General features: G+C 35.4%; 1 protein-coding gene across 2 annotated transcripts in view; it reads left to right on the top strand.

The window, feature by feature from the left end:
* Positions 1–26,978, top strand: part of jim (zinc finger protein jim) — a 56,626-nt gene that overhangs the window by 21,096 nt on the left and 8,552 nt on the right. The window lies entirely within an intron of this gene.

Genomic DNA, 26,978 nt, shown 5'->3' with positions numbered 1-26,978 from the left:
AACTTGTTTATTTTCCTCTGTATCTTTTGAGATAATCGGGAAATGCTCAATCTGCTTACTCCATTTTGTGCTGTTCATAGGAAATTCTGATTTGGTTTGTGGGTTCAGGAATATTTCATCTTATTTTTGAGTAGACGGGAGAGTACCCAATATCGATGTGGCATTACCCCTTTGAATGGCGATACTGATTCTTAGAATTAAAAATGAAACAGGCTCGGTTGTCATTGGTAGAATTCATCATTCTCCTACCAGTTTCTTTCAACGATTCGGAAGCATGAGATCAAAGAGACCAAAGGTTTCAATTGCAACAGGAAAAAAACAGTAGGTGCTTAGCAAAGTGGAGTATTTCCGAGATTTCTATTTTTCTGCAATCATAGCAGCTGCACCACTGGAATTAGACGTAGCGGCGAGGTGTGAAGCTGCAACTGTATCTACGCAGGTGAAGTACCAAACCAGAGGTTTTCCAAACTTCCAAGTAACCGATACTTGATAAAAACCATTATGACGTATTTGAAAAACAAACTTGGATGTGCCATTTTTGACAGTCTACAAAACCACGCTGTTGTTTCGCTATACCCTACCATCTTCAGGCTAAAGGTAATTTTAACCAATTTAATCAAACGTCCCTTGTCATACTCATCTGTATCTGTAGAGTAGGGAGGGGGAGTGTAGACCTACAGCACTTAGGCCACATGTGACCCATTGTACATCCTCCCAAGGAGTTGTCCTCCTAGGTCATCGTCTATCCTGTCCTTTTCAGGAAGGTGGGCAGGTTTCTGAGAGACATCTCCTTTATATCGGCAGGTATAGGACTCCGGGCACTCGCATAGGACATGCCTGACAGTCTGATCTTCCTGTTCACACATCCTGCATAGAGGTGTGTCCACTAGTCCCATATTATGGAGGTGTTTCCTCAGTTGACACTGGCCAGTCAGAAGTCCTACTGTTAAGTGTAGATTTTTTCTGGTCATCGCCAGATATTTCTTCGGCGCCAGTTTACCAGGGTCGTCCAGGGGCTCCGTCACGCTGGAATACAAGTAATAATGCGATAAAAAGTTTTCAAATAGGTTGTAAATTGATTGTAGTTTATTGTAGTAACAACGCTGTATCAATTTATTTTATATTCTTTTAAAGTATGGCAAAAAAGCCACCATAACAAGACTTCAAATCATGAAATAACAATTCTCCACAAACTACAAACGATGGGGTTGATTGCAGCTGAGATTAGATGTTTGTAGTTACCATTAAACACATCACAAATGAATGAAATAATATCGAGTATTTTTCAACTAAACTGACCTATAATAACCTATCCTAACCAACATATGTAACCTGAAATTTGAAGTAAAAACTAACGTATTTTAGAATGCTTAATTTGGAAAAAAGTATCTACCCTCAACATCTAACCTGACTTCCGAATTCAAAAACGAACTCATGTTTGATGTTCTGGATTGAAAATTATTTCCTTTCAAATAGGTCGTAAATTGATTGTAGTTTATTGTAGTAACAACGCTGTATCAATTTATTTTATATTCTTTTAAAGTATGGCAAAAAAGCCACCATAACAAGACTTCAAATCATGAAATAACAATTCTCCACAAACTACAAACGATGGGGTTGATTGCAGCTGAGATTAGATGTTTGTAGTTACCATTAAACACATCACAAATGAATGAAATAATATCGAGTATTTTTCAACTAAACTGACCTATAATAACCTATCCTAACCAACATATGTAACCTGAAATTTGAAGTAAAAACTAACGTATTTTAGAATGCTTAATTTGGAAAAAAGTATCTACCCTCAACATCTAACCTGACTTCCGAATTCAAAAACGAACTCATGTTTGATGTTCTGGATTGAAAATTATTTCCTTTCAAATAGGTCGTAAATTGATTGTAGTTTATTGTAGTAACAACGCTGTATCAATTTATTTTATATTCTTTTAAAGTATGGCAAAAAAGCCACCATAACAAGACTTCAAATCATGAAATAACAATTCTCCACAAACTACAAACGATGGGGTTGATTGCAGCTGAGATTAGATGTTTGTAGTTACCATTAAACACATCACAAATGAATGAAATAATATCGAGTATTTTTCAACTAAACTGACCTATAATAACCTATCCTAACCAACATATGTAACCTGAAATTTGAAGTAAAAACTAACGTATTTTAAAATGCTCAATTTGGAAAAAAGTATCTACCCTCAACATCTAACCTGACTTCCGAATTCAAAGACGAACTCATGTTTGATGTTCAGGATTAAGAATTATTTCCAACATACTAACATGAGTTCGTTTTTGAATTCGAAAGTCAGGTTGAATGTTGAGGGTAGATGCTTGTTTTCCAAGTAAAGCATTCTAAAATACGTAAGTTCTTACTTCAGATTTCAGGTTACATATATTGGTTAGGATGAACATAAATTTCTGTTCATATAACTATTAAAAATTTACGAAATATAGTTCTACGTGAAAGTTGACAGTTTTCCTAAATCATCTCAGCCATGATTACCCAATTTTTCTTCGGAAGTAGAAGTAATCACAGTATCAGTCATCAGTTACAAAAGTTCATATATAGTTCCAATTTTACGTGGGACAAACTTGTTGAGCGTTTTCCGAACGAATAACAGGTCACATACTTTATAAAAAAAGGTACGATACTATTGTTCCCAATTGTCTTTCGCTTTTAGCAAGTAGCAAGTCTAATGGAAGAGACGTCGAAAAAATCGAAGTTGAATGAAAGACTTTCCGTATATATCTTGAATTTAACTAGTTATTCATACGATTTTTAATGCTATTTCTCAAGCCGCCCAAGATTTATTTTTATTCAAATTTGTGCACACTATGTGAAGGTGCCTGCATGGAATTACCGAAGTATAAAATGAGTCAATTAAAATCAATGTTATCTCGTAAACGAGAGGTCAGGCAATGATTACTTCAAAAAACTGCTTCTTTTCAGTGCAATCCTGATCGTATAAGATAAAATTCTTAACGTTTTCTCAATTTCGAAAATCGTTGGTGTTGAAATTTATAGACCAACTTTTTTCAATATTCATTTCATTAGCATTAATATACAGCGCGGTCATGGATATTAGGTTGTTTACAAATTCTTGTCCTTTTTAATGTCATGTGTTTTTGTAGGTCCATATCTCAATGATTATTTATTCTACTGATTGATAGAGATTTTTGTATTTTTGTACATCCTCCCGAGGAGTTGTCCTCCTAGGTCATCGTCCATTCTGTCCTTTCTAGGTCACTAGAAAACATTTCCTTTATATCGGCAGGTATAGGGCAAGACTTGCGAACACACACTCTCTTTGGCAATCTTGAGGTATCTCACGGCGCGGCGGCCTCCGCGAAAGTTTTGGAAGGTGCAGCGGCATTACTGTCGTTGCTAGGCTTCTCAAACCTTCCTGGGGTTTCCCTAGTGGAGGTGTTCAAGTGAGGGCGCTTTCCTGCAAGAGCAGCCGATTCCTTGCCTTTATTCAAGGCGGAGATCTTGGCGGCCGCCGCAGGAAGTGCCCTTGCTGTTAGAGGTGCAGTGGCGGAGGAGGAGGGTGCACTTATAGTTGCTGCCACTCCTGTCTCTTTCGCTTTCTTTCTCCTTTTGGCCTCAGCGCCGCAAATACGCCGCTGGGTGGCCATTCCTGTTCATTCTCAGCCACCGCCATAGATTGAGGTGAGCCTCACGAGTGTGTTCCCACGAGTAGCAAAGTCTCTGGTAGACCCCCTGATTACCAGAGGAAGGCTGATTACAATGAGGTTTTGGCAGTTCCCCAAGAGGATCGCTCGTAACCGCATATCACCCTGCGGCCATTCAGCTGTCGGCACGATTCCTTACACCTTAGCTTGGGTAGGCTGGTCCACGGTGGCAAGTTTCGCAAAGGCTTTTAAGGAGTTTTAGTTCCCCTCACCCTACTTATTTCTGTCACTGACCAGGAGTCCGGCGATCCCGTTCGTAAGGCCACTTATTGGCTTCCCGGACAGGGCCCCTAGTCCCCTGACCGTTCCCCTATCCGCCACCAGGGGACGCGCTCGATAGGGAGCCCAACCACGGGTTATCATTATTTACCACAATTAAATAAAGATAAACTGCAACGTATTCAAAATTTCTGAAAAAAATTGACGGATGATGCGAATGGCGCGACTATCATTTTCAGGTTATTTTTTTATGGAACTGTCAAATACGTGAAGCTTTCAATAATAATAATAAATGTTTTCATTGCTACACAATCAGCAGTTACAGAGAACAAGGGTAATTAATGAGGAGTAGCAAATGGCATCGTTCGCTCTTCTACCTCATGAGAACGATAGAATAGCGCTCTTACACGCAACAACGTGAAGGGACCAGTGACAAGAACTGGTACCTCCAGAAGAAAAAAAAAAGAATATACCTGCTCATGAACATGGTAAAAATGAAAAAGAATTTACACATCAATATAAATAAAAATAATAATTATGTCAGAAAGTGCAATGAATTTCACATAAGTTCATCAATATTATCAGAAGTCTATTGTTAAAGTACCATCCAGCAAAAGACCTTTTTCTTGAAATTAAATTGTAGATTGTAGCGATGCCATAGGAGAAGCAAGATCGGTAAAGCGTAGTGTTGTGCATGGGTACAGATAATTTATGTCGAAACCGGACATTTACATTGTGCGCCTAAGAACGCCTCTGAAATTTTGAGTAGAGATATGAAGGTTTTTTTGTGAGTAGAATTTTGTGATATAATACACAGCAATGCAAAATACGTCGTTTGTTCATAAGCAACCAGCCCAGTCCAGTAATGTATCTTGAGTCCAGTATTGTAATTGAGGTGACAATTCGAGTGTTTCATTGCGAATGTGAAGGAAAATCAGGGGTCGGGATCTATTTTTGGTCGATTTTCTATCGAAAAGTATACCTTTGGATTTGGTTGGATTGATAAACAAACACATTTTTCTGATATATCGGCAAGTCTCGCGAGATCCTCGTTAACTTCATTACAGGCAGTAACAATATCTTTTTCATCAAAAGCGAGGTACAGCAGCGTGTCATCCGTATATAAATGTGATGTCACATGTTTCAAAAGTTCACAGAATTGGTAGGTGTAAATAATGAAGAGTAGCGGTCCCAATATTGATCCCTGAGGTACACCACATAAGGTTTCAATTGAGTCTGATGATGTAGAGTTCAGTATAACTCTTTGTGTACGTTTATTGAGATAAGCAGCAATAAGTTGCTGCGCTGATGGAGAAAAACCTATAAAGTGCAGAATAGTTACAAAAATTCATGAATAATCCTGTCGAAAGCTTTTCAGTAATCTAGAAATACGAGAACACGAAGCTTGTTCGCATCTATATATAATCCGTCACTTTGAGGAGAGCAGTGGCGCAGCTATGATTTGGACAGAAACCCATTGGTGGTGTGGAAAAACATTGTGCATCAGGACGTGCTCACGAATCTGTTCGTCAATTATTTTTCAAGAGCTTTTGACAGGGTGCAGAGTATGCTCATAGGCCTTAGATCATTCATGCTTGTAACGTCAAGTTTTTTCAGCAATGGGATGATATTTGATTATTTCCAAACAGAAGGAAAAACGGAATTAATTAGGCAGAAGTTAAAAGAGTGAACAATGTATGGCAAAATCAGAGGACAGCAATACAGGACCACGGTTAAGGAAATTTTGTCTGGGCCATAGGCCATGGATTTGATAGAAAGTAACTTCTCTTGAACCTTCAATTCGTCAATAGGAGAGAAGGAGAGCTGTCTAATATTCTCCAAAGTATGACTGGAGAAATATTTGACGGTATGTTTGTCAGGGATATTCGAACCTGTACCAGAAATAAAGTTACTGTTCAGTTCATTGAGATCACCAGTTAAACTGTCCGGAATGAGAGACCTCTTACTACTTGTAATAATGTTCATGTTTTTCAGTTCCTTCCATATGTTACTGCTATCGTGGGTGAGTTGGAATTGAATATATGCCATTTTTCACCTCGTTACGGAAAACTTTATAATATTCCCAATGGCGCTGCTCTCCACTTTTTTTAAATCTATTATATGCATTATCGCGTGTCCTCGTCATCAATTTCGGAGTATTCTTGAGCCAAGGTGCCCTGTTTTTAGTGACTCTAGCTTTTCGCATCGGAGCATGGATATCAAACAAATTTAATATATTTCACTAAATCGGACTTCCATTGTCTACTATATAAAATGATTTGAAATCCCTGAAACAACTAAAAAAGAAGAATTCAAAATGAATAGCTGAAAATAACAATTATATTAAGCAAAATAAACCTGAAATTAAATAATACTGAAATCAACTACAAGTAAAAATATGACAATTGAATAAATACAATACCAAAATAAAAATAAAGGAATGAAAAATGAAAATAAAAAGTGTAGAGATTCCAAGTCAGGTTAGTTCACGACGTTTCGATTGTTAGTATCTACAATCGTCTTCGGATGATGACTGGACTGATTCCTCCGAGAGATGACTATTTATAGGTCGTTCAAATACTTTCACTCATCCCTGCTTTCCATTTTCCGCTTCACTGGTTCCGTGGGAGATGACCGTTTTGGCGGGAGTTGGCCATTTTTCGCTTGATGATGGGTTTCCATATGTTGCGTATTTCTACGCTGGCCTGGCCGAATACGTTGTTGGACAACATGTATGCGGCTTCCTTGAATTTTCTCCTAAACCAATGTTCCTCTCTGTGCAAGATCTCAGCTTGGGATCACTCGATGTTGTGTTGATGGGTCCAAACATGGTCTGCTATTCCTGATTTGCTGGTTTCCCCTCGCTGTGTGTTCTTCTTGTGCTCGGCAATGCGAACATTCAATGGCCTCTTAGTTTCACCAATATAGGATTTTCCGCACTCACAGGGTATTCGGTAAATGCAATTCTTGGAATCGCAGTCCGCGTTTGGTGGCCTGGTTTTCGTGAGGCTGCTACGTATAGTGTTACCGTATCTGAAACAGGTTCTGATGTTGTACTTGGAACCAATTCTTCTTATCCTCTCCGATAATCCTCTGATGTAGGGAAGTGCTAGCACTGGTTGTGACGGCTTCTCTTCCTTGCGAGGCTCCCGCTGTCTTTTAGCCAAGGTCTTTTCTACCATCGCTTTAGAGTAGCCATTCCGTTGAAGATCATTTTTGATGATGATAAAATTCATCATGAAACATTGTCAATCACCTTCAAACAAATTTAATATAATCTCACTGAACAAATTCACTTTCTCCTCAATATTATCAGTACAGAATATGTCTGAAAAATCTGTGTGGAGCAATAAAAAATCAAGTCTGATACGAACTTCACTAGCCACACTATATGCTCCCAAATTTCGTCATAGTCACGGACAGAAGAAAATTTATCGTTCCACTAATCAATACGAACCTACGTCGTTACTTTTCAATCCATCACCTGACGGAAACAATTACAATCAAATTTAGTATTCAGATGTGTAACAACAATTTATAAACCCGGGAGTGCAATTATTATTATTTGAAAACATTATCGAACCTAGTCAATCTTCATGGCGTGCACAAATATTGATTGCAACCGACACTCACGTTCAGCAGACGGGAGGTCATCTATCACTCCCAGACTATCAACAAATTCACTGTTCTTCATACAAACTGGTACGAGAGTTGCTTGTAATGTATTCGCAAATGACCGCTAGGTGGCGCGGCAGAAAATTTTAAAAATAACATTTTCACTATTTCAGAATGAGCGGCAGCTCAGAATTTGACAGCATAGTTAGTTCGGGTGAGTAAAAATGACTCATGAAGTTTTTTTGAAAGATTTTTCACAACTTCAAGGACGGGTTTACTTGACATGAATGCACAGAACAGTCAACAGTGTACAATAGTTTCGTTTCTGACATGATGGTGAACGGACGTGCCGATAGCGACCGTTCACAAAGAAGGAGGCGACCCAATAAATATATACGTAGTACATTTAAAAAACACATTGTTTTTTTATTGTAAAAAGTGTGACAAAAAAGGGGTGGCAGCATTGCTTCGAACAAGACAGCTGCGCCCCTCCCGACGAAGCTTCTGTCAAATTGATGTCAATTTGATAGGAGGAGCCTGGACAAATGCGCCCGAGTGGGAAGCAACGTCCATATAATTAGAGAGGGAGAGAGAGAGAACAGTGTACAATCGATCAAAGAATGTAAACTTTCAGGCCGGAGATAACTGTGTCAAAGCTATTTTTCGGCATGGCAGGCCATGGTCTGAAGTTTCGTTTACGACTGCGGTAGACATTGTGAGAGACGACGACGCAATGGTTATAATGTTCTGGTTGTTGAACCAATGAACCAATCTCTAATACAAGGTATTTTTCCAAATGTTTTAAAAAGAGCGGTAATTATTCCCGTTCAAAAAAAAAGGAAGCCGCAAAGAAATTGAAAATTACAGACAAATTTCTTTACTCCCCTCTATATCAAAACTTTTTGAAAAAGTAGTTTCGGTAAGAATAATGGACCATTTGGAAAATGAAAATCTTTTATGCGATTCCCAACATGGCTTTAGACGAAAAAAATCGGTTGAAACAGCATCTTATCATCTAATGAATTACATATACACTGAGATCGAAAACAAAAAATATGTCCTCTCTTTATTCTTCGATTTATCGAAGGCTTTCGATACAGTGTGCCCGAAGTTTCTACTCCCTAAACTATCCAATTTAGGTCTCCCAACTAATATAATTAATTGGATACAATCTTACATGTCCGAAAGAAACATGAAGGTACTTTGCAATGGGTCGTTCTCTGAGACCAAAAAGATAACACTTGGTGTGCCCCAGGGCTCGGTTGTAGGCCCCCTACTGTTTCTCCTATATACAAACGACCTACCTCAATATATAGAAGATGGACACATTACGATGTTTTCGGATGACACTACCATAACTTTAACGGGACAAAACGTTGAGCAACTTATTTGTAAATCTGAAAGTATTGTTGACCAGTTCAGTGCTTGGTGCCAAAGAAACAAACTTATCCTTAATACCTCCAAATCAGTATCGATGAAGTTTCACTTTAGGACTGATACTCTAAATGCTCCTGTTACATATGATATTGAAAACGTATAGGTGACGAAATTTCTTGGTACCTATTTAGATTCTAATCTAAACTGGGAAAAACAAGTAGACAATACATGTTCTAAAATAAATAAAGCATACTATGCAATAAAGCGACTGAAATCAACATTAAGGGAATCAGCGTTACTCAGCATTTATTATGCTATGGTATACTCCCATATCAATTTTAATATTATGATCTGGGGGAGGGCAAATGATTTTATGAGAGTTTTTGTTGCCCAAAAACGAATTATAAGACTTATATTCAATATGAACTACAGGGACAGTTGCCGTGCTATCTTTATTGAGAAAAAAATGTTAACAGCGCCTTGCATCTTTATCTTGAAATGCATAATGTTTGCTAGGGAAAACCCTAATCTCTTCACAGAGAACGCCACTGTCAATAACTACAATACCAGAAATGGACATCTATTGCAAATCCCTCAACATCGTATGTCATTTTTCAAAAAATCTCCACAGTACAATGCTATCACCTGCTTCAATAAGATACCAGATAAATTTAAAAAGGTCAAGAGTAACCTAAAATTTCACAACAATATTAAAAATCTTCTAATACAGAAATGCTATTATAGTTATCAGGACTTCTTGAACGACGATCTCCCAAACAACTCAAATACATTTTAATTTAAAGTTTTGTCTGGCATTCCTAGTCTAACATTGTTATTATGTATATATTTTTGCTTATTTCGTGTGTGCCTTATCACTGCGATGTAAGTTCACTGAATGTACTACTCATTTGATTATTTGACTTGGGGTCCTCATAATGTCATATTTTAAATATATACCCTGACCTTCCACATATACTAAGTGTATCGCGTTTTGGTCAATAAATATTATCTTATCTTATCAAAGAGATAAACGTACAGCGATCAGCTACACTTTTATTATTAGTATCAAATTAGGATCCACCAATCTCCGAAGCTTTTGTCATCAAAATCGTCTACATTGTTAGTCATTTATTTATTTATTTCGGATTCAATACTCTCTCCGGTATGAGTTCCTCTCAATTGGATTACCTGAACTTGTTTATGTAGGTACTATTAACTACAGATAGCCAGATTTAAATAAAGTTTATTGCCTCTTCTTTTCTATTGAAATTATCCCCGTGTATTTGATTTTGTATTGCCTGTCTATATACTCTTTGGTAGTAATTTTGAGTTTTATCGACTATTGCTGTATATTCGACTGAGCTAATGTGGAGTTCTCAACTAACCTTAAACTTTCTCTCATGGTTTTGTTGCCTACCCATTGGTTTCACGTCGTGTTTCTCTGAGATTCTCCCACCTCTCCACTCTACTTTACTGTACTTTACTATAGTCTACTCTACCCCATTCGAGTCGTTTCCATACTGTTCCATCTTTGTTTCATTCAATTCCGTTCGTTATATTTCATTCTATTATATTATATTATGTTCTATCCTATTCTATTACATTCTAAGGCTTCTCCTATTCTATTTTTTCTACACCCGTACTCTAACAATACACTTATATGACCATAATCCGTTTCATAATGATATCCATTATGATACAGATTTTTCATAACGATACAGATTATCAACCAATAGAAACCCATAATTTTTCAATCAAGAATCCTGTTCCTTTGTTTGTCTTAGATTCTAACCTAAGTAACTAATTGCTTTATTTGTCAAAATCAGTTTTCATTATACCTACCTATATTATCAAAATGTCTGAAAACAGCGATATAGAAGGAATACCATCGACTCCAATATTTTTAAAAGATCAGATTAATCACAGTTGTTATATTCAATATAAGTATAATTAGAATCTTTATAGTTTTCATATATCCATGATAATACCATTAAGTTTGTGTTTTTTTTTTTAAATATGAGTTAATTACTGTAAATGTGTTCAATACAAATATAATATTTATAGTTTTTCATTATTTATCGGGTTTAGAAAAAATAGCGTATGCAACTCTCATGTAATGGTTATATTAATACACTCGCATATACCATACAAAACTCGCCTTCGGCTCGTTTCGTATCCCGGTTAATGCTCGTGTCTTAATAACCATCATTACATGATCGTTGCATAATATACTATTATTTTATTCTTCCCTATTCTATTATGTGATATCCTTCCCTGTAATATTTGTTGCATTCTAGTCTATCCCATTATATTTCTCTCCTATTCTACTCTTCGCTATCCTGTCCTTTTCTTTCCTATTATATTCCTTTCAGTTCTATTATATCAGATTATATTATATTCTATCTCAATAATTCTATTCTAATCTATGCTATCCTATGCTGTCCTATTTTATTCACTCATATCCTATTCTATCCTATCGTATCCTATTCTCTTCTATTCTATCCTATTCTCCTATTCTATTCTATTTTGAGATATTTGCAAATAACCACTCACATTTTTTCCCGAGTCGAATAAAGTCTCGTTCATATTTCTCGGAGGCGGAAAAAAAGTTTGACTTGAAAGGAAGTTGTTGACCAGAGTAGAGGTTCTGATTCCACTAATGAAGAGAACTTTGAAACATTTGTCGTTCATCTGCATACACGTTCACCGTTATTATTCATTTCATATTACTTCTTTGGGGAAAAATACACCAATACCTATCAGAAAGATGTTTCAATGCGTCTAACATGTCATAGAAATGTATTGATTTGTTTCGTCTTGCAAAAACAAACACCGAATGACAAAGATTGCTTCAGTAGAAATGACCGACGCATAAAAACTTGAACAATCTATTACCATTAACGTCTGTAAAACACGCGTTACGTGTAATATAATCAGCATTTCGTCGCGTTTTTACCTTGTTTGTGTTTCTCTGTAGACCTCTAATATTGGTACAAGAATTTCCTTTCATATTTTTCTTTTGAATTTGCACAGGTATGAAAGGCATCTTTAGTTACTTCAGAATTATTGTTTCCGTATATTTTCGAAATTTCAATAAAGGGATATCTCTCTCCAATTTTGGAAATTGATGAAGCTTTTCTACTCCAGGATCTTATTCAACTTCACATTTTCCACTCAATGGATTTTACGAATAGAGGCCGAGTATCTTACCGGGTTTGTCCCCACTTGACTCTTTCTTGGAGCTGCACAAGCAATGAAATAAAATCTTCAAAACGTCTCTGAGGAGCTTATCCTCTAAATACACCGTTCTCCAAATGGAAGTTCTTGTAAACTCCCGGTTGAAATTTCTAAGGAGCTATCTTAGTTATTCCAGTAACATGTTCATGCCAAAACATACTGGTAGCAGAATTGTCTGCCATGGTATTATACAGAAATGAGATGGTGATCCTTGGCGGTGTAAATTCTACGTGAATATGGTCAATTGACCACATTCACGTAAAAATGATTGCGCATATTTCAGGTTTTTTATGATTGGCAACACTGATATTCCATTCATAATACTAAGAAGAAGAATGAGGTTGGAAAATCATTAACATTTTGACTTTCCATTATTTGAATGTTTATAGTTTGTTGCGTTCATTTATTTTATGTTATGGTAAATGAATAATTGGCAAGAAAAATATTAATAGAATTCTAGATACTTCCACCCAAAACTTTACATTTTATGGTATCATATGAAGATGGAACCAGTGTAATGGTGATAGATGATGTGTGGATGACAAAGAAAGCCTATTTGAATAATAAACGAGTCTGATTTGATATTGAAGGAAAAGTGATTGGGGCATTGCCATTGTATTGGTGGTATATCTGGTAGATGAAAACATATTTTTTCATTCTTTGGCACCTACTAGATATGATTGAAGGGAGGAAAAGTCATACATTTGTGAAGATACACAATCATGGGGACAAGGGTCCATGAAATTGATTTGGTCAAACCAGATCTGTCAAAAATAATTCTGTGGACCTAACTGGGAGTATCCCTGGAAATGTACTCAGGCACCATTGTGACATTTTTAAAGTCACGGATTCAATTTCATAGCTGAAGTCATTTAGATTAATCACTTTCTACCAGTAAAACAAAATCATTCGGCTGATAAAAAAGATTAGGTTGAATTTGAACTTTCTCTGTCAGTAAAATGGGAAGATGTATTACCAATACCAAATTTTGAAAAACTGTAGAATAACTGCAGTAGGTATATCACTGAATGATGCACTACGTTTTCAAAAACAAACCACCAATCAAAATGATAATGTCTCATTATACCAAGAGCGAAGCAAACGATTAACATCTAGAAAATTTGGTGATGATATCAAGTAATAATCGAAATATTATTACCAAGAAAATATGTTACATTGCCCTGACGAAATTGTATTATAAAAATGAAAAGAAGGCTGTTGAGAATTATCTTCTACAGTTTTTGGAAATCTGTGGAATATTAATTCACTATTCTTCGTACTGTTCCTACAATGGAATACGCAACGATTCCAACTACCAATGTGTTTATTGTTTTCAGTTGAAGTATTCATTATTAAATGATGAAAAATATAAACTTCACTTACATTAGATATAGATGCAATGGAGGGTCGAATAGATGCACTCACTCTTGAACTAACCTAACCTACAGATGCAATATGAACAAAACACTAGATCATCCAAACGCGGCAAAATTCAAAGTTTTTACATGTCTTCTTCTTAATATTATACATCGAATTAAGTGTTGCCAATCATGAAACCCCCGAAAATACCAGAAACATGCACAATTATTTTTTCGTGAATATGGTCAATTTCCAACTGACTGTACCAATATGGTTGTCGAAACCAGTTTTTGGTAAATTTTCGTTTAGAGGGCACCCGGCGATTTTGAAAAAATTTTTGAGTGTACTTACGTATTTTGATACGTAGATTACGAATCCGAAAGATAAAAGCGGCGCTCTCCCTTATTCACAAAGTTACGGCCCTTCAAAGTTAAGCAAAGGGCAACTTTTCAGCCGTCTTTTTCACAAAATAAACACAAGCATATATTCACTAAGTCACCTTTACATCTTATTCCTCCTTCTTTGATACTTTTTACTTCAATAATGAACATTTTTCTCATAAAAAACTTAATTTAAAAACGAATACTTCTCCTGGTGACATTCTTCTATTTTTAGGTTAGTTACTAGTGACATTTCAGAAAAAAGCAGTTGGTATTTGCCGCCGCCTACTATCTCAAATTTGTAATACACCACCACTACCAAAAACCAATTTACGATCTAAAGAATTGAGGTAAAAAACATTTGAATTACTTTAGAAATATGGACTGCATCAGTCGTACCAACCATGCCATTAACCTTAAAAACGTAAAATACAGAGAAATGTAACCAAAAAGAAGCTCCGTACATTTTTTTACATTTTTATTGGAAAAATGTTGATTATTGATGTAAACAGTGTCAAAGAAGGAGGAATAAGGTGTAAAGGTGACCTAGTGAATAAATTCTTGTGTTTTTTAATAGTTTATTTTGTGAAAAAGAAGGCTGAAAAGTTGCCCTTTTCTGAACTTTGAAGGGCCGTAACTTTGTAAATAAGGGAGAGCGCCGTTTTTCTCTTTCGGATTCGTAATCTACGCATCAAACTACGTGAGTACACTCAAAAAATTTTCAAAATCGTCGGGTGCCCTCAAAACGAAAATTTACCCAGTTTTTCTTTCGCAGTTTTGGGCTGTGCGATATATTAAAGTACCTTCGCGGGAAAACTTTCCCGTGATCAGTACGTCTTCTTCTCAAAATTATATGTCAAATATCAGTGTTGCCAGTAATGACTGACTAAAACATTAAATGAATATGGTCAATTGCCAACTGCCGGTACCAACATGGTTGTTAAAACCTGCATTTTTTTAACTGTCCGAGCAATCACAGACCTAGCGCAATCTACACAAAAATCGATCGTCAAACTCATCATCTTCCAAGTCTCCCGTCGCACTTTGCGTAACGCAGGTCACGGACAACATCGGCGTGCGTGAAATAGAGGAAGACGTCAAAGGATAAACGGATAACTTTGAGAGAGCGGAGTACAGTCGACGGCCATCGAGCCTAGTGAATCTCCACCGTTTAACCTTGGTGTCGCGTTCAACTTGGGGTTAAATTAATTTAACGTGTCTGGTTGGAAGGCGGGCGAGACGGTGTGGAGAGCGTTGTTAAGTTTTCGAGAATAATTGGAAAGTTCGAGTTTGGCGCTGCTGGAAGTTTGTAGGGTGGTGACCGACTGCGAGGAATACGGAAAGCGAAAACCTTGCGGTTCTATTGAATTTCGTTCTGACAATTTGTAACTTTTTGTTGATGACAGAACACGTTTTGGAATAACAAAAACGTATTTGTCGGTTGATCATTATTTCTAAAGAATGATATTTAACAAGTATCGATGAAAAACAATTGACTCAGAGGAAGTAACGAACTATTTGCTGAATATTTCTCAAATGCAGCTCAAAATTCCGTATCTAACCACTTCGGGCAAAACTTGCGTTTACCCTGCACTGTTACTGAAAATATAACCATTATTGAACCGTTCCAATCCTATCCGGTTACGGAATATGAGATAACAAATGCCCTATCAGAAATGAAAAACAAAAAAACGGCAGGCTTTGATGAACTATCAATTGTAACCATCAAGAAAATGATACCTTCTATTATCGTTCTTTTAACATACTTAATGACTCAATGTCTTATTCAAGGATACTTTCCAGAAGTTCTGAAAATAAAAAAGGAAACCCCACAGAAAGGGACAACTATAGGCAAATTGCTTTGCTCGATATCAAAATTATTTGTTGTAGCACTTAGGGCTATGGATCATTTGGAATCAAATAGGCTGCAGGAAAAAAATCTATAGAGACAGCTTCCTATCAGCTTTTGAATTATATTCACATAGAGATTGATAAAAAAAATTATATGATCTCACTATTTTTCGTCTTATCAAAAGCGTTTGATACAGTATGCGCGGAATTTCTCATCAAAAAAACTGTCAATGCTCGGGTTTCCATGAAATATAATAAATTGGATACAATCCTATATGACAAACAGAAATGGCTGTAATTTGCAATGGAGCGACATCGGAGTCAAATACGGTAAAACTCGGGGTGCCACAGGGCTCTGTTCTAGGACCTCTACTGTTCCTTCTCTATGTCAATGATCTTCCTCAATATATACGTCAAAATGTTTGCTGATGATACAGCGGGCAATAAAGCTGAGCAACTCATCAGCAAAGCTGAACATATTATTGATCAGTTCAGTACCTGGTGCCAAAGAAATAAGCTGATTCTAAATACTTCTGAATCGATCAGTGTTAACTTCCACTTCAGAAGAAATATTCCAATTGGTCGACACTCTAGCTATGATATTGGAACTTCTGAAGAAATAAAATTTTTAGGGCAGAGCAAGGGATTTTTCCAGAGTCTTCATAGCTCAGAAACGCATGATAAGGCTAATCTTCAATATGGATCACCGGGATAGCTGCCGGTCCATTATTATAGACAAAAAAATATTGAATGCCCCCTCCATCTTCATTCTTAAATGTATTTCATTTGTTAGGCGAAACAATAAATTATATGATAAGACTGCTTCAGATCACAGTCATAATACAAGAAATGGTGATCTTCTAAAATTCCCACAGCATCTCATGACATGCTATAAAAAATCCCCTCAGTATAATGCCATTACGTGCTTCAATAAGCTGCCAAATGTAGTTAAAAAAATCACAAGTGACAAAGCATTTCATGAATATGTTAAAACTATGCTTTTAGAAAGTTGCTAATACTGTTACCAAGATTTTTTAATTGACAATCAAATTTGCAGTGGACGTAATTTTATTTAGATTAAATATGTGAATAATGTGAAATGTTCAGTTAATTTGTGGGCATCTATGCTTATTTGTATATGTGTGTATATATGTGTATATGTGAATATATGTGTATATATATAGAGGTAAATCTGTGTTCAATCTCCTTATCTTTTTATCTTTACTTTCATGTGCTTGTACCCACCTCAAAATATTTCTACACTCCAAATTTGTTTTGAACCTACTTTTTCAATTTCGTTTTGTTGGTTAAGTTCGTGTTTCACATAGAAGTGTGCTATGTCCTTTGTTGTTTATTATTTTTATAAACAATTATCCTGAAATCCTCTCAGTTATGCTGATGATTCCAATCTCACCTCACCCCTTGACTGTCATATGAATTTTGAAAGTGATACATTGAAATTTACATCCCAAACATATTTTATTCAAAATGAACGTCTTTTGAATACAGTCAACACTGATTGTATAGTTTTTAGAGCAGTTAATACCTTCCAGAGCTTGTGAAAACCCTGAATAGCTCTGCAAAGTTATATTTTTCATGTTCGAAAATCTTAGGGGTCTATCTAGCAAATCCAGAGTTTTAGTATTCCACATTTGCTTTATGTATTAATGATTACTCCATATTTCCTAAATATGTATTCAAGTTGTGCTATACTGCCATATTAAACTTCACTTTCTTAACAACATACTTATCATAGAGCAGCAAAAGCGTCTTATGGTTTGCATGCATGACGAAATGACAATTGACATAGAACTGTACTTTAACATTATCTGGATGACAAATTTGACTTCAACGAGAACATTGAGCAATTGAGCACCTAGCAAAAAACTTTCTAGCAAATGTAATACAATTAGAATTTTGAGAAATCACTTCAATACAGTTGCACTAAAAACACCATATTGAGGAACTATCTATCCGTTTCTCAAATACGGAGTTATGTTCTGCATCGCATGAGAGTAATAAATTACACACTATATGTGGGATTTATATTTATGTTTGTGTTGTTTTCGTGTAAGACAATAAAGAAAACCTCATCATTCATAAAACATTCACTAGGCATTACTGGAACCTCATTTTTCTTAAACATAGAACAAGAAACACAAAAAGAGATCCACGCTATAGAGACATCAAATCATACAAACATTCGATATTGACAATAAGAGAAGAAGGCAGACGGCATACTTTTGAGAATTTAGTTTTCGATTTGTTGTGTAACATGGAACATATTCGAGGCAAGAATTTTTCATAGCAATTTCATGACGATTTTAGAAAACAATAGGAAGGATACTAGTATCAGTTGGCAAAATTTCCATAATCTTCACAACTATAGGCAATTTGATTATCATAACAAAGAAATTCGAATTATTCTTCTTCTTCTAATTATCTGCTCGTTGCTTCATTGATCCGGGGCTTTTGGCCATGATTTGAATAAATTTGACATTATTCGCATCGGCGAACTTAAAACATATAGCTTTTTACGATTGCTTGTACCAGAATTACAACTGTGTCACATACATAATGTCATTTTCAACCGTTGATAGTAGATGTTTTATTGGCACTAGTATTCCAAATTAGGGTACTTTCGACAAAAGCTGCACTAGTTTCAAATGCTTTTTCACAGACTACAACGTAAACAATTTGAATGTTAAGCTCAAATCGTTTCCAGGGTAGTTTTTTAAATTACTATGGATCTTCATCCAAGTAACGGTCGAGTCAATCAGAAAAAAAAAGGTTCAGATGCTATTCACGATAAGAATATGCCACCTAGCGACCAAATAAATCCTTGAAAAGTAAAATCAAATTCGAACGTATGCAATTAACCTAAAAATAATACAAATCAGCGCATTGCATTCTGTTTACTTGTAAACGAAATGCAGCGAGAACCCAAACAAACGATAAATATTTCAAAATTATGCAAAACTAATTTTAGCTTTATTATCATACAGAAACTGTTCATCACTTTCCATCTTATTTTGTGAGGCGAGATCATTTGACCTTGCATATCTCTGTCGTAAGCGCTAGACAATCTTCCATCCAGACACAGTGAACCCGTTTTCAATAAGCTGGGTAGCAGTCGACCATTGGTGGTAGTCTGGTGGACATGGGCGTAGATATAAACCGGACTTCTGCTGATAGGTTGAAAAAAATTAATACCTGATGAAAATTATCAGCACAATCCATGAGAATAGCGAAAGTCTGCAACAAAGAAGCTGTCTGGATGTTGTCGACGGATTTCTATGTATTTGGGTGTTCTGAAATAAAAACAAAATACTCAAAAAATTCCAGAACGTCAGGTTATTTTGCAAAATTCAAAATTGTATTGTAAGAAAGGGTCTTTTAGGATAACTTTTATTTGTATTACTGTTTTCGAATGTATACAGGCCATAACTATCACTACTTTCTAAATAAAGAACGTCCTGTACCCTGTCCCTTACTTTGCCCAAGAGGACGAGTTGGTTTATTGTACCAATATTGAAAGTTTCATGGATGCATTTAATATCTCATATGACCCTTCAAAAAGAAGCCTCAAAGCAGTTCTGCTTCACAATGACGGTTTCTATGCCTCCATTCCTGTCAGTCATTCCGTACACCTTAAGGAAACCTACGGGAACCTGGAATTGATTCATTGCGAAATGAAATATAGAAGCCACGGTTAAGTGTGCTGTGATTTGAAAGTCACATGTTGCTTGGACAACAATCTGGGTTCAACAAATTCCCTCACTTTTTGTGTCTGTGGGATAGTAGAGACCGAGCAAATCCCTGGACCGAAAAGTGTTGGCCCCCGAGGGCGAAAGGAACATCCTGCATGAAACTTTGGTGCCTTCTTATAAAGTTTTTCTACCACCGCTACACATGAAGTTCGGATTTATGAAGCAATTTGTAAAGTCACTTCCAAAAGATGGAGTTGCTTCAAATACCTAATATCAAAGTTTCCAGGCCTCTTAGAGGATAACTTGAAGGAAGGTGTATTCGTTGGACCAGATGCTAGACGGCTTATTGCTGATCCACACTTCTTCACCACCATGACAGATCCTCAAAGGGAAAGGTGGATTGCTTTTGATGAGGTGAGAGAAATTTTTAGGCAACAAATAGACCCAAACTACAAACAAATCGTTAAAAGAATGTTGGAAGAATTTCACGCTTTAGGTTGCCCAATGAATTTGAAAGTACATTTTCTTCATTCCCACCTCGACTACTTTCTAGAAAATTTAGGAGATGTGAGTAAATAGAAGGTGAACGATTCACCATGATATTAAGAAGATGGAAAAAAATATCAGAGGAGATGGAGGGTCTCAATGATGGCAGGCTACTATTGGACCCTTCAGACCGACCTTCCAGGTGCATTAGGTGTGGTATAAAAATTGGTCGTTGCAAATTTATTGATGAATACTGGGACACTGGGACACGAAATTTGTCTTTCACACGTTATTTGAGAACACAATATTTTTCTGTAACTTATTTGGATTCATTTGGGAATACACCTTGGACTTTCATATTTTTTCGTTTCATAACGTTCTACATAGTCTATCAATGAATTTAGGTACCGAACCCTAATCAAAATACATCCAGTGGGATAGGTCGGAGTCAGTATATTCAACACATCATCCAAACAAAAACTCCTATAAATAATAGAGAGAGCTGATATTTTCCACCTGGTCGCAGTTCTATTTCGATTCGCATTTAATTATAAACGTACTCGGTTCAACTCGTTGCTAGTTGACCCTGGTGTGCTAACTTTGTTTATGCTTAGAGCTGCAGGAATTCGGCTGTGTGGCTGGCGAAGAAAATAAGTTTGATGCACTTTCTTGTCGGTATACAGCGTGACTCACGGTGGATGGTAGGTTAGACGTTTCTGGAAAGCGCAAAGCATGATTTTTCTGAAAATTTCATCTCTCACATTTCCTTACCTGTTCTATCGATCTAAAATATTTTCAGCATTGCGGCGTTGCCACTTCTATCAAAATGTCCTAGCAATTATATTTTTTTAAATGGAACACCCCGTATATTGATACATTTTTGGAATCGCTCTAGTATTTCAATACTTTTTTGTTGATAATGTCCTATACCTATCTCTATCTGTTTTCGAGATAAAAAATAAATTGTGCTAAATATGGTCCAAAACATAGCCTTAATTGAAATTAAGTACATCAGTACTCTCGATTCATGAAAAGTTGATATTTTGATGACAGTTTGGACAAACTCGAGATATCCAAATAACACCAAGAAATCGATTCCATATCATACAGGGCGTGCTGAAATTACTATTATTTCCATTGTGCATAAAAGTACTCAAAAGTTCATTTTCTCAAAGAAACCCCCTCTATATTACTCGGTAAATTGAAAGATGGTGAAAAATGCTTCAAGATGTCATATCATGTCCCTATACCTGAATCGTCAAGTTTTCTCAATAAAGTCGCTTCTTCTAGAAACATTATTTTTTTTTAGAATTTGGATTTAGGTAGCAGTGGAATTATCAAGCTTATAGCAGTTCGGTTACTTTCATAAGTAATTTACAAAGAGTTATCGACGGTGTTTCGAATCATCTTCCAAAATAAATGGAAATATCGATTATTCAAACGAAGTTCTTATGAAATTATTTATTATACACGGACAGTGTGATCAAATCATTGCCAGAACTTGTAGAAAATTCAACCAAATGTATCCTGAATTAACACCAATGAACGAGAGGAAGTTTGTAAGATTACAAAATAATTTCCTTAGCTATGGTTCCATGTTAAAAGCGCCTTCAACATTACCAAAACATGTTACTTCAAATGAGGACAATACTGTTAACGTTTTGGCATATTTTTATGCATATCCAGAGGCTTCCATTCGCAGTGCAGAAAAAGATTTAGATGTATCACATGCTTCAGTACAATGAATTTTGAAAAATCACGGAATGCATCCGTATAAATTTACCAAAGTTCAAGCTCTAAAAGCAGAAGACTTCGAACGTAGAATGCATTTTTGTGAATCCCTTTTGATTCATACACAGGAAGATCGGGAATTTTTGTCAAAAATAATTTGGAGCAACGAATCAAAATTTACGAGGGATGGTATTTTTAATAGAAGGAATAAACATTTTTGGGCTGATCATAATCCTCATGTAACAAAAGAAATGGGTTTTCAAGAAAAATTTGACCCGAATGTTTTCTGTATTCTGAAGAACAATGCAAAGAGATATCTCCAAATATTAAGGACGACTGTAACCAATTTTCTTGAAAATTTGCCTTTGGAGGAATATAGGAATTCGTGGTTTTAACTGGACGGAGCGCCAGCTCATTCCACCCAGGAAGTTTCCAGGAAACTTGACGAACTCTTCGACGATCGTTGGTTTAGGCGTTTAGGGCCGTGGGATTGGCCACCGAGATCACCTGATCTCACGCCACTTGACTTTTTTATGGGGTGTTTTAAAAGAAAGGGTATACAGTACTCCAGTGCCTACCAAAGAAGAATTACGACGGCGAATAGTGCGGAGTATTGAAGATCTGGATCCCCAGGAAATTGAAAAAGTAACCACAAGTCGCGTACAAAAAAACATTTTGAAAAAGTTTAGAATGTAATGGACAACACTTTCAGCATTTATTGTGAAAATGTGATATTTTGTTTACAATTTTGTTATTTTGAATCATCCTATTCTGTTATTGTCTGTATTTTCACATGTTTAAGCCCACAAAATCTTACTTTTTACCTAGAAATGATTGATTTTTGGTACAGTTGTTCCCTGGAAACTTTGAGCCAGAGTTAAGGAAATTATTTTGCAACCTTACAAACTTCCTCTCGTTCATTGGTGTTAATTCAGGATACATTTGGTTGAATTTTTTACACGTTCTGACAATGATTTGATCACTTTGTTCATGTGTATAATAAATAATTTCATAAGAACTTCGAAACACCGTCGATAAGTCTTTGTAAATTACTTATGAAAGTAACCGAACTGCTTTAAGCTTGATAATTCCACTGCTACCTAAATCCAAATTCTAAAAAAATTATGTTTCTAGAAAAAGCGACTTTATTGAGAAAACTTGACGATTTAGGTATAGGGACATGATATATCATCTTGAAGCATTTTTCACCATCTTTCAATTTACCGAGTAATATACAGGGGGTTTCATTTGAAAAAATGAACTTTTGACTACTTTTATACACAATGGAAATAATAGTAATTTTAGCACGCCCTGTATGATATGGAGTCAATTTCTTGGTGTTATTTGAATATTTCGAGTTTGTCCAAACTATAATCAAAATATCAACTTTTCATGAATTGAGAGTGCTGATGTACTTAATTTCAATTAGGGTTATGTTTTGGACCATATTTATCACAATTTATTTTTTATCTCGAAAACCGATAGAGATAGGTATAGGACATTATCAACAAGAAAGTATTAAAATACCAGAGCGATTACAAAAATGTATTAATATACGGGGTGTTCCATTTAAAAAAATTAAGTAGCTAGGACTTTTTGATGGAAGTGGCAACGCCGCAAATGGGAGCGGTGATTTCACGATTTGACTGGTTTAATATACAGCGGTTGACATTATGATATTACTTATGCTTGTTAGCATTATCAGAAAATAGTCCAGTCATTTAAGGAGTTTCATCTCGAAATGAGAAATAATAAGCTGTCAACTCGCATACACGTTCATTTCGATGTTCTAAAAGTTGTCTCAGACGTCTCATAAAATCTCGTGTCTGCGCCGAAAGTTATTCAAGGTCAAAAGTCACAAAACTCAGTTTTTTGCAATTATCTCGGTTTCTATAGCTCCAATGATGTTGATAGTTATTATGAAAATTGTAGAGCATAAAACTTGTAACAAATTTTGTTACAAAATTTATTTCACACGCCCAACCGTTTTTGAGATAGAGGACGGCATATACACGACGTTTCCCAACTACGGTATAAAACTTCAAAGGGTGGTTCGTTGTGTCAATAATAACATCAACTGAAAGTAGTAGGAAATCTAGTTATAATAAATATACGTACGCAGTGCTCGTTACTATAGAGTAGAGTAGAGAAAAAAATTGTTCAATCCGCGAATTGAACCCTTTCCACGTACAGTGCTCAGCGCTAATCAGTTGCTCCTTTCACGTATCAAAACGGATGTGAGGATCTCCCTTCACTAATAAGTGATACATATTTTTATATACCATTCTAATGAAATATCTATCTAGGTCGTCCGGCAGGCAATTAAAAAGATATTCCGTTCACTTGTGAATAATAGTCGAATGTCGAGCAAACAACTTCTAATGACTTTTTTCGATGAAAATAATCAATTTGAACTCCGTTCAGAAAAAGTGGTATCTGAAACAAAAAAATGATTGATAATTAGATTGTTGAAGATAACCAACTTTTGTTGAATCTTAGACGGAAATGATAATTTAAGCACATTCAAAACCAAAGACACGACAGTCGATCGGGAATATATACTACAAGGGCTGAGATGGCTCGTGCCTAACACATTGCATTCACCGCTTTTTCGGTTAGTCCTAACCCTCAAAAGAGAGCTGTTGAAATTTCATGAAATTCTACTCATATGTTTGTGAGTTATTGTGCTAAGAGTGGCGCTACTTTTGTTATTTTCAAAACAATGATGGAAAAAAATACCGTTCAAGCAAATCAACAGCTTGAAAAGTGCTCCATCAGATACAATAATTAAACGTTGGTTTGCTGACTTCAAACCTGGACGTAGAGACATCGATGATGCAGAATGCAGTGGACGTCCAAATGACAAATAACACCAGAAAACATGAAAGAACCCCACAAAATCGTTTTGAATGCTTGAAAAATGAAGTTGCGTGAGTTAGCTTAGCAGAAAAAAAAATTTATTATTTAATTATTCATTAGTTTAACAATTTGTTATGAACAAATATTGACAAACGTTATATTTTTTTTCTGGAGCAGAAAAAAATTATATAAACAGCTATATATGAAAAAATGCCATAATTTTTTTTCATTTATTATAATACTTTCTAATGTCATACGATACGGTAATAAAAAAAACTTATGGTACTTTTTTATATATAGCTGTTTTTATAATTTTTTTTTGCTTCAGAAAAAAATATAACGTTGGTCAATATTTGTTCATAACAAATTGTTGAACTAATACACAATTAAATAATAAATAAACAAAAAATTTTTTTGTCAAATTATTTGAAAGTGTAAATTATGATTTTTAAAAGCAAAAATATTTCGTAACTAATTATTTAAACGATCGAAATATAAAAAAATCGATTTTAAACAATTAAAAATTAAAATTAAGAAAAAATTTTTTATTTTAAATCATAGTTATCTCTAGACAATAGAATAGCTAAAAAAAATTTTTCAAAAATATTGAATTTCTCAATTTGTTTGAAACAATTTAATAAACAAATTACGTAAAAAATTCATGTCCTATGTTAATCACTTCCATTGTTTAACGTGAAAACAGACATAGCTAAATATTGATTGAAAAACAAATTTAACAACAATTTTTAGATATTTCATTTTGCAATAGTTATAAAAAATCATAATTAACAAATTAATGATTTTTTATGAACTTTCATCGCAGGATCGTATGAAGTATATATATCAAAAGGGCTCCACGAAGTTTAAAATTTATAGGCTAGTTATTTATACCTTTTATCTCATTATTTATGTCAACAGAGATTGGGAAAAAATTTGCTAGTTAACAATTGAATAACTTTTTGAAAAATGGTGATAAAACTTTTTTTTCTACGGGACTCGATTCATTCAAGTGTTAAGAAGATACTAGATTTTTTTTGAATTTTTAAAATTACATTTTATGTTATAAAAAATTATGTATTTTGATAAACACTCTTTAGCGCGCATGCCGTAACAGCCGCGCTGAACCCTATTTTCAACGTTAAATTAAAATTATAAATAATGAGGTAAGAGTTTCGGCAGTCTGGATTTTTTTATCGGAAATTTCCTCCTCTTCAACGAGCATTTTTCAAAATTGCCTAGATATTAACATTTTTTGAGTTATTAACGAAAAAATAAATACCATTTTTTTTAATCTTATTTGGTAATAACAATTGCAATTTCTTACCTGCACCAAAATCCTTCAAAAAGATTTTTCTAGAGGTGATTCCGAATTGAATGAGCTATCGCTCATATTTTTAGGACCTTTATCTCTATTTTTCATGTTTTTGAACTTGTTGATTACGTACTGTTGTCAAGCTGATTGACTTCTTCATTTCTTTGGAAACTGGCAGACCTACTGCATCTTTCGTGACAACCATTCTAGTAACCTTATGCTAATCGAAATGTGAAGGCCCTTTGTTAAATGGTCATCACGTCATTCTAGACATACTTTGGATCAAACCTAAATTCTGATCGCCTATAATCTAGGGCGTCACATTCGCTCAAAACATGAGAAGCCGCCTTTGTTTCTTCGATGCATTGGCTGAAGCTGGGGTCTCTATTATATAACCATATTCTGTTCAGGTGTCCATCAATCAGCAGTTTCCAAGTGAGTAGTTTGAATAATCTGAGCCAATCAGTTCTTTCATCACATGTTTCATTGAGCAATTCCCTGATATTCCTGATAACTTCAGTTATCGTATATGCTAAATCTGCCTCTAGCATACACATCAGATTTTTCATTGCTGGGTGTTAGCACCCAGGACAACTGTGAACGGGGCTTAACCGTTTTATGTTGGGCTTAACCTTTCTTCTTCTACATCTTGTCCTGCAACATTCGATTCCCTACTATATTACTATATTTGCCTTGCACTAAAATGATTGAGTCGTCTGCTGGACCTGACACATTAGGACAATTATGGTCCGTTCTTGTTCGTTACAAAGTTTCACGATAGAGAGAAAGAAACTTTCCTTGAAGGTTATATAGTTTCTAGATGACAGTACCACTACTGTTCCTTTATAATGGCCGTGTATATGTAACAATTGAACGTGCACTCTTCTGCATCTATTCCTCTCACTAAATTATTTGTCCTGAACTCAGGTGACTAAGTCGTTTTAATGATAGTCTATTGTCCTCCAGAAGACGTAAAATTCCATCCAATTCAAGGTTCTTTGACAGTAGGGGAAGATCTCTCCTCTTCTCTTCGACTCCTCTACTCTCCTCAAGAAAGCTGCTAAAAATTACAGTAAACGCATTCTGCATTCCACAATTTTTTCACATGTTTTAAAGGACAATCGTAAGTAGAAA

The sequence above is a fragment of the Leptinotarsa decemlineata genome, unplaced genomic scaffold (genome assembly GCF_025532065.1).
Source record: "Leptinotarsa decemlineata unplaced genomic scaffold, Ldec_3_MD MMD2_tig00026328_RagTag_RagTag, whole genome shotgun sequence".
Classification (NCBI taxonomy): domain Eukaryota; kingdom Metazoa; phylum Arthropoda; class Insecta; order Coleoptera; family Chrysomelidae; genus Leptinotarsa; species Leptinotarsa decemlineata.
The sequence above is the reverse complement of the archived record's forward strand: the minus strand, read 5'-3'. Positions and strand labels throughout refer to the sequence as shown.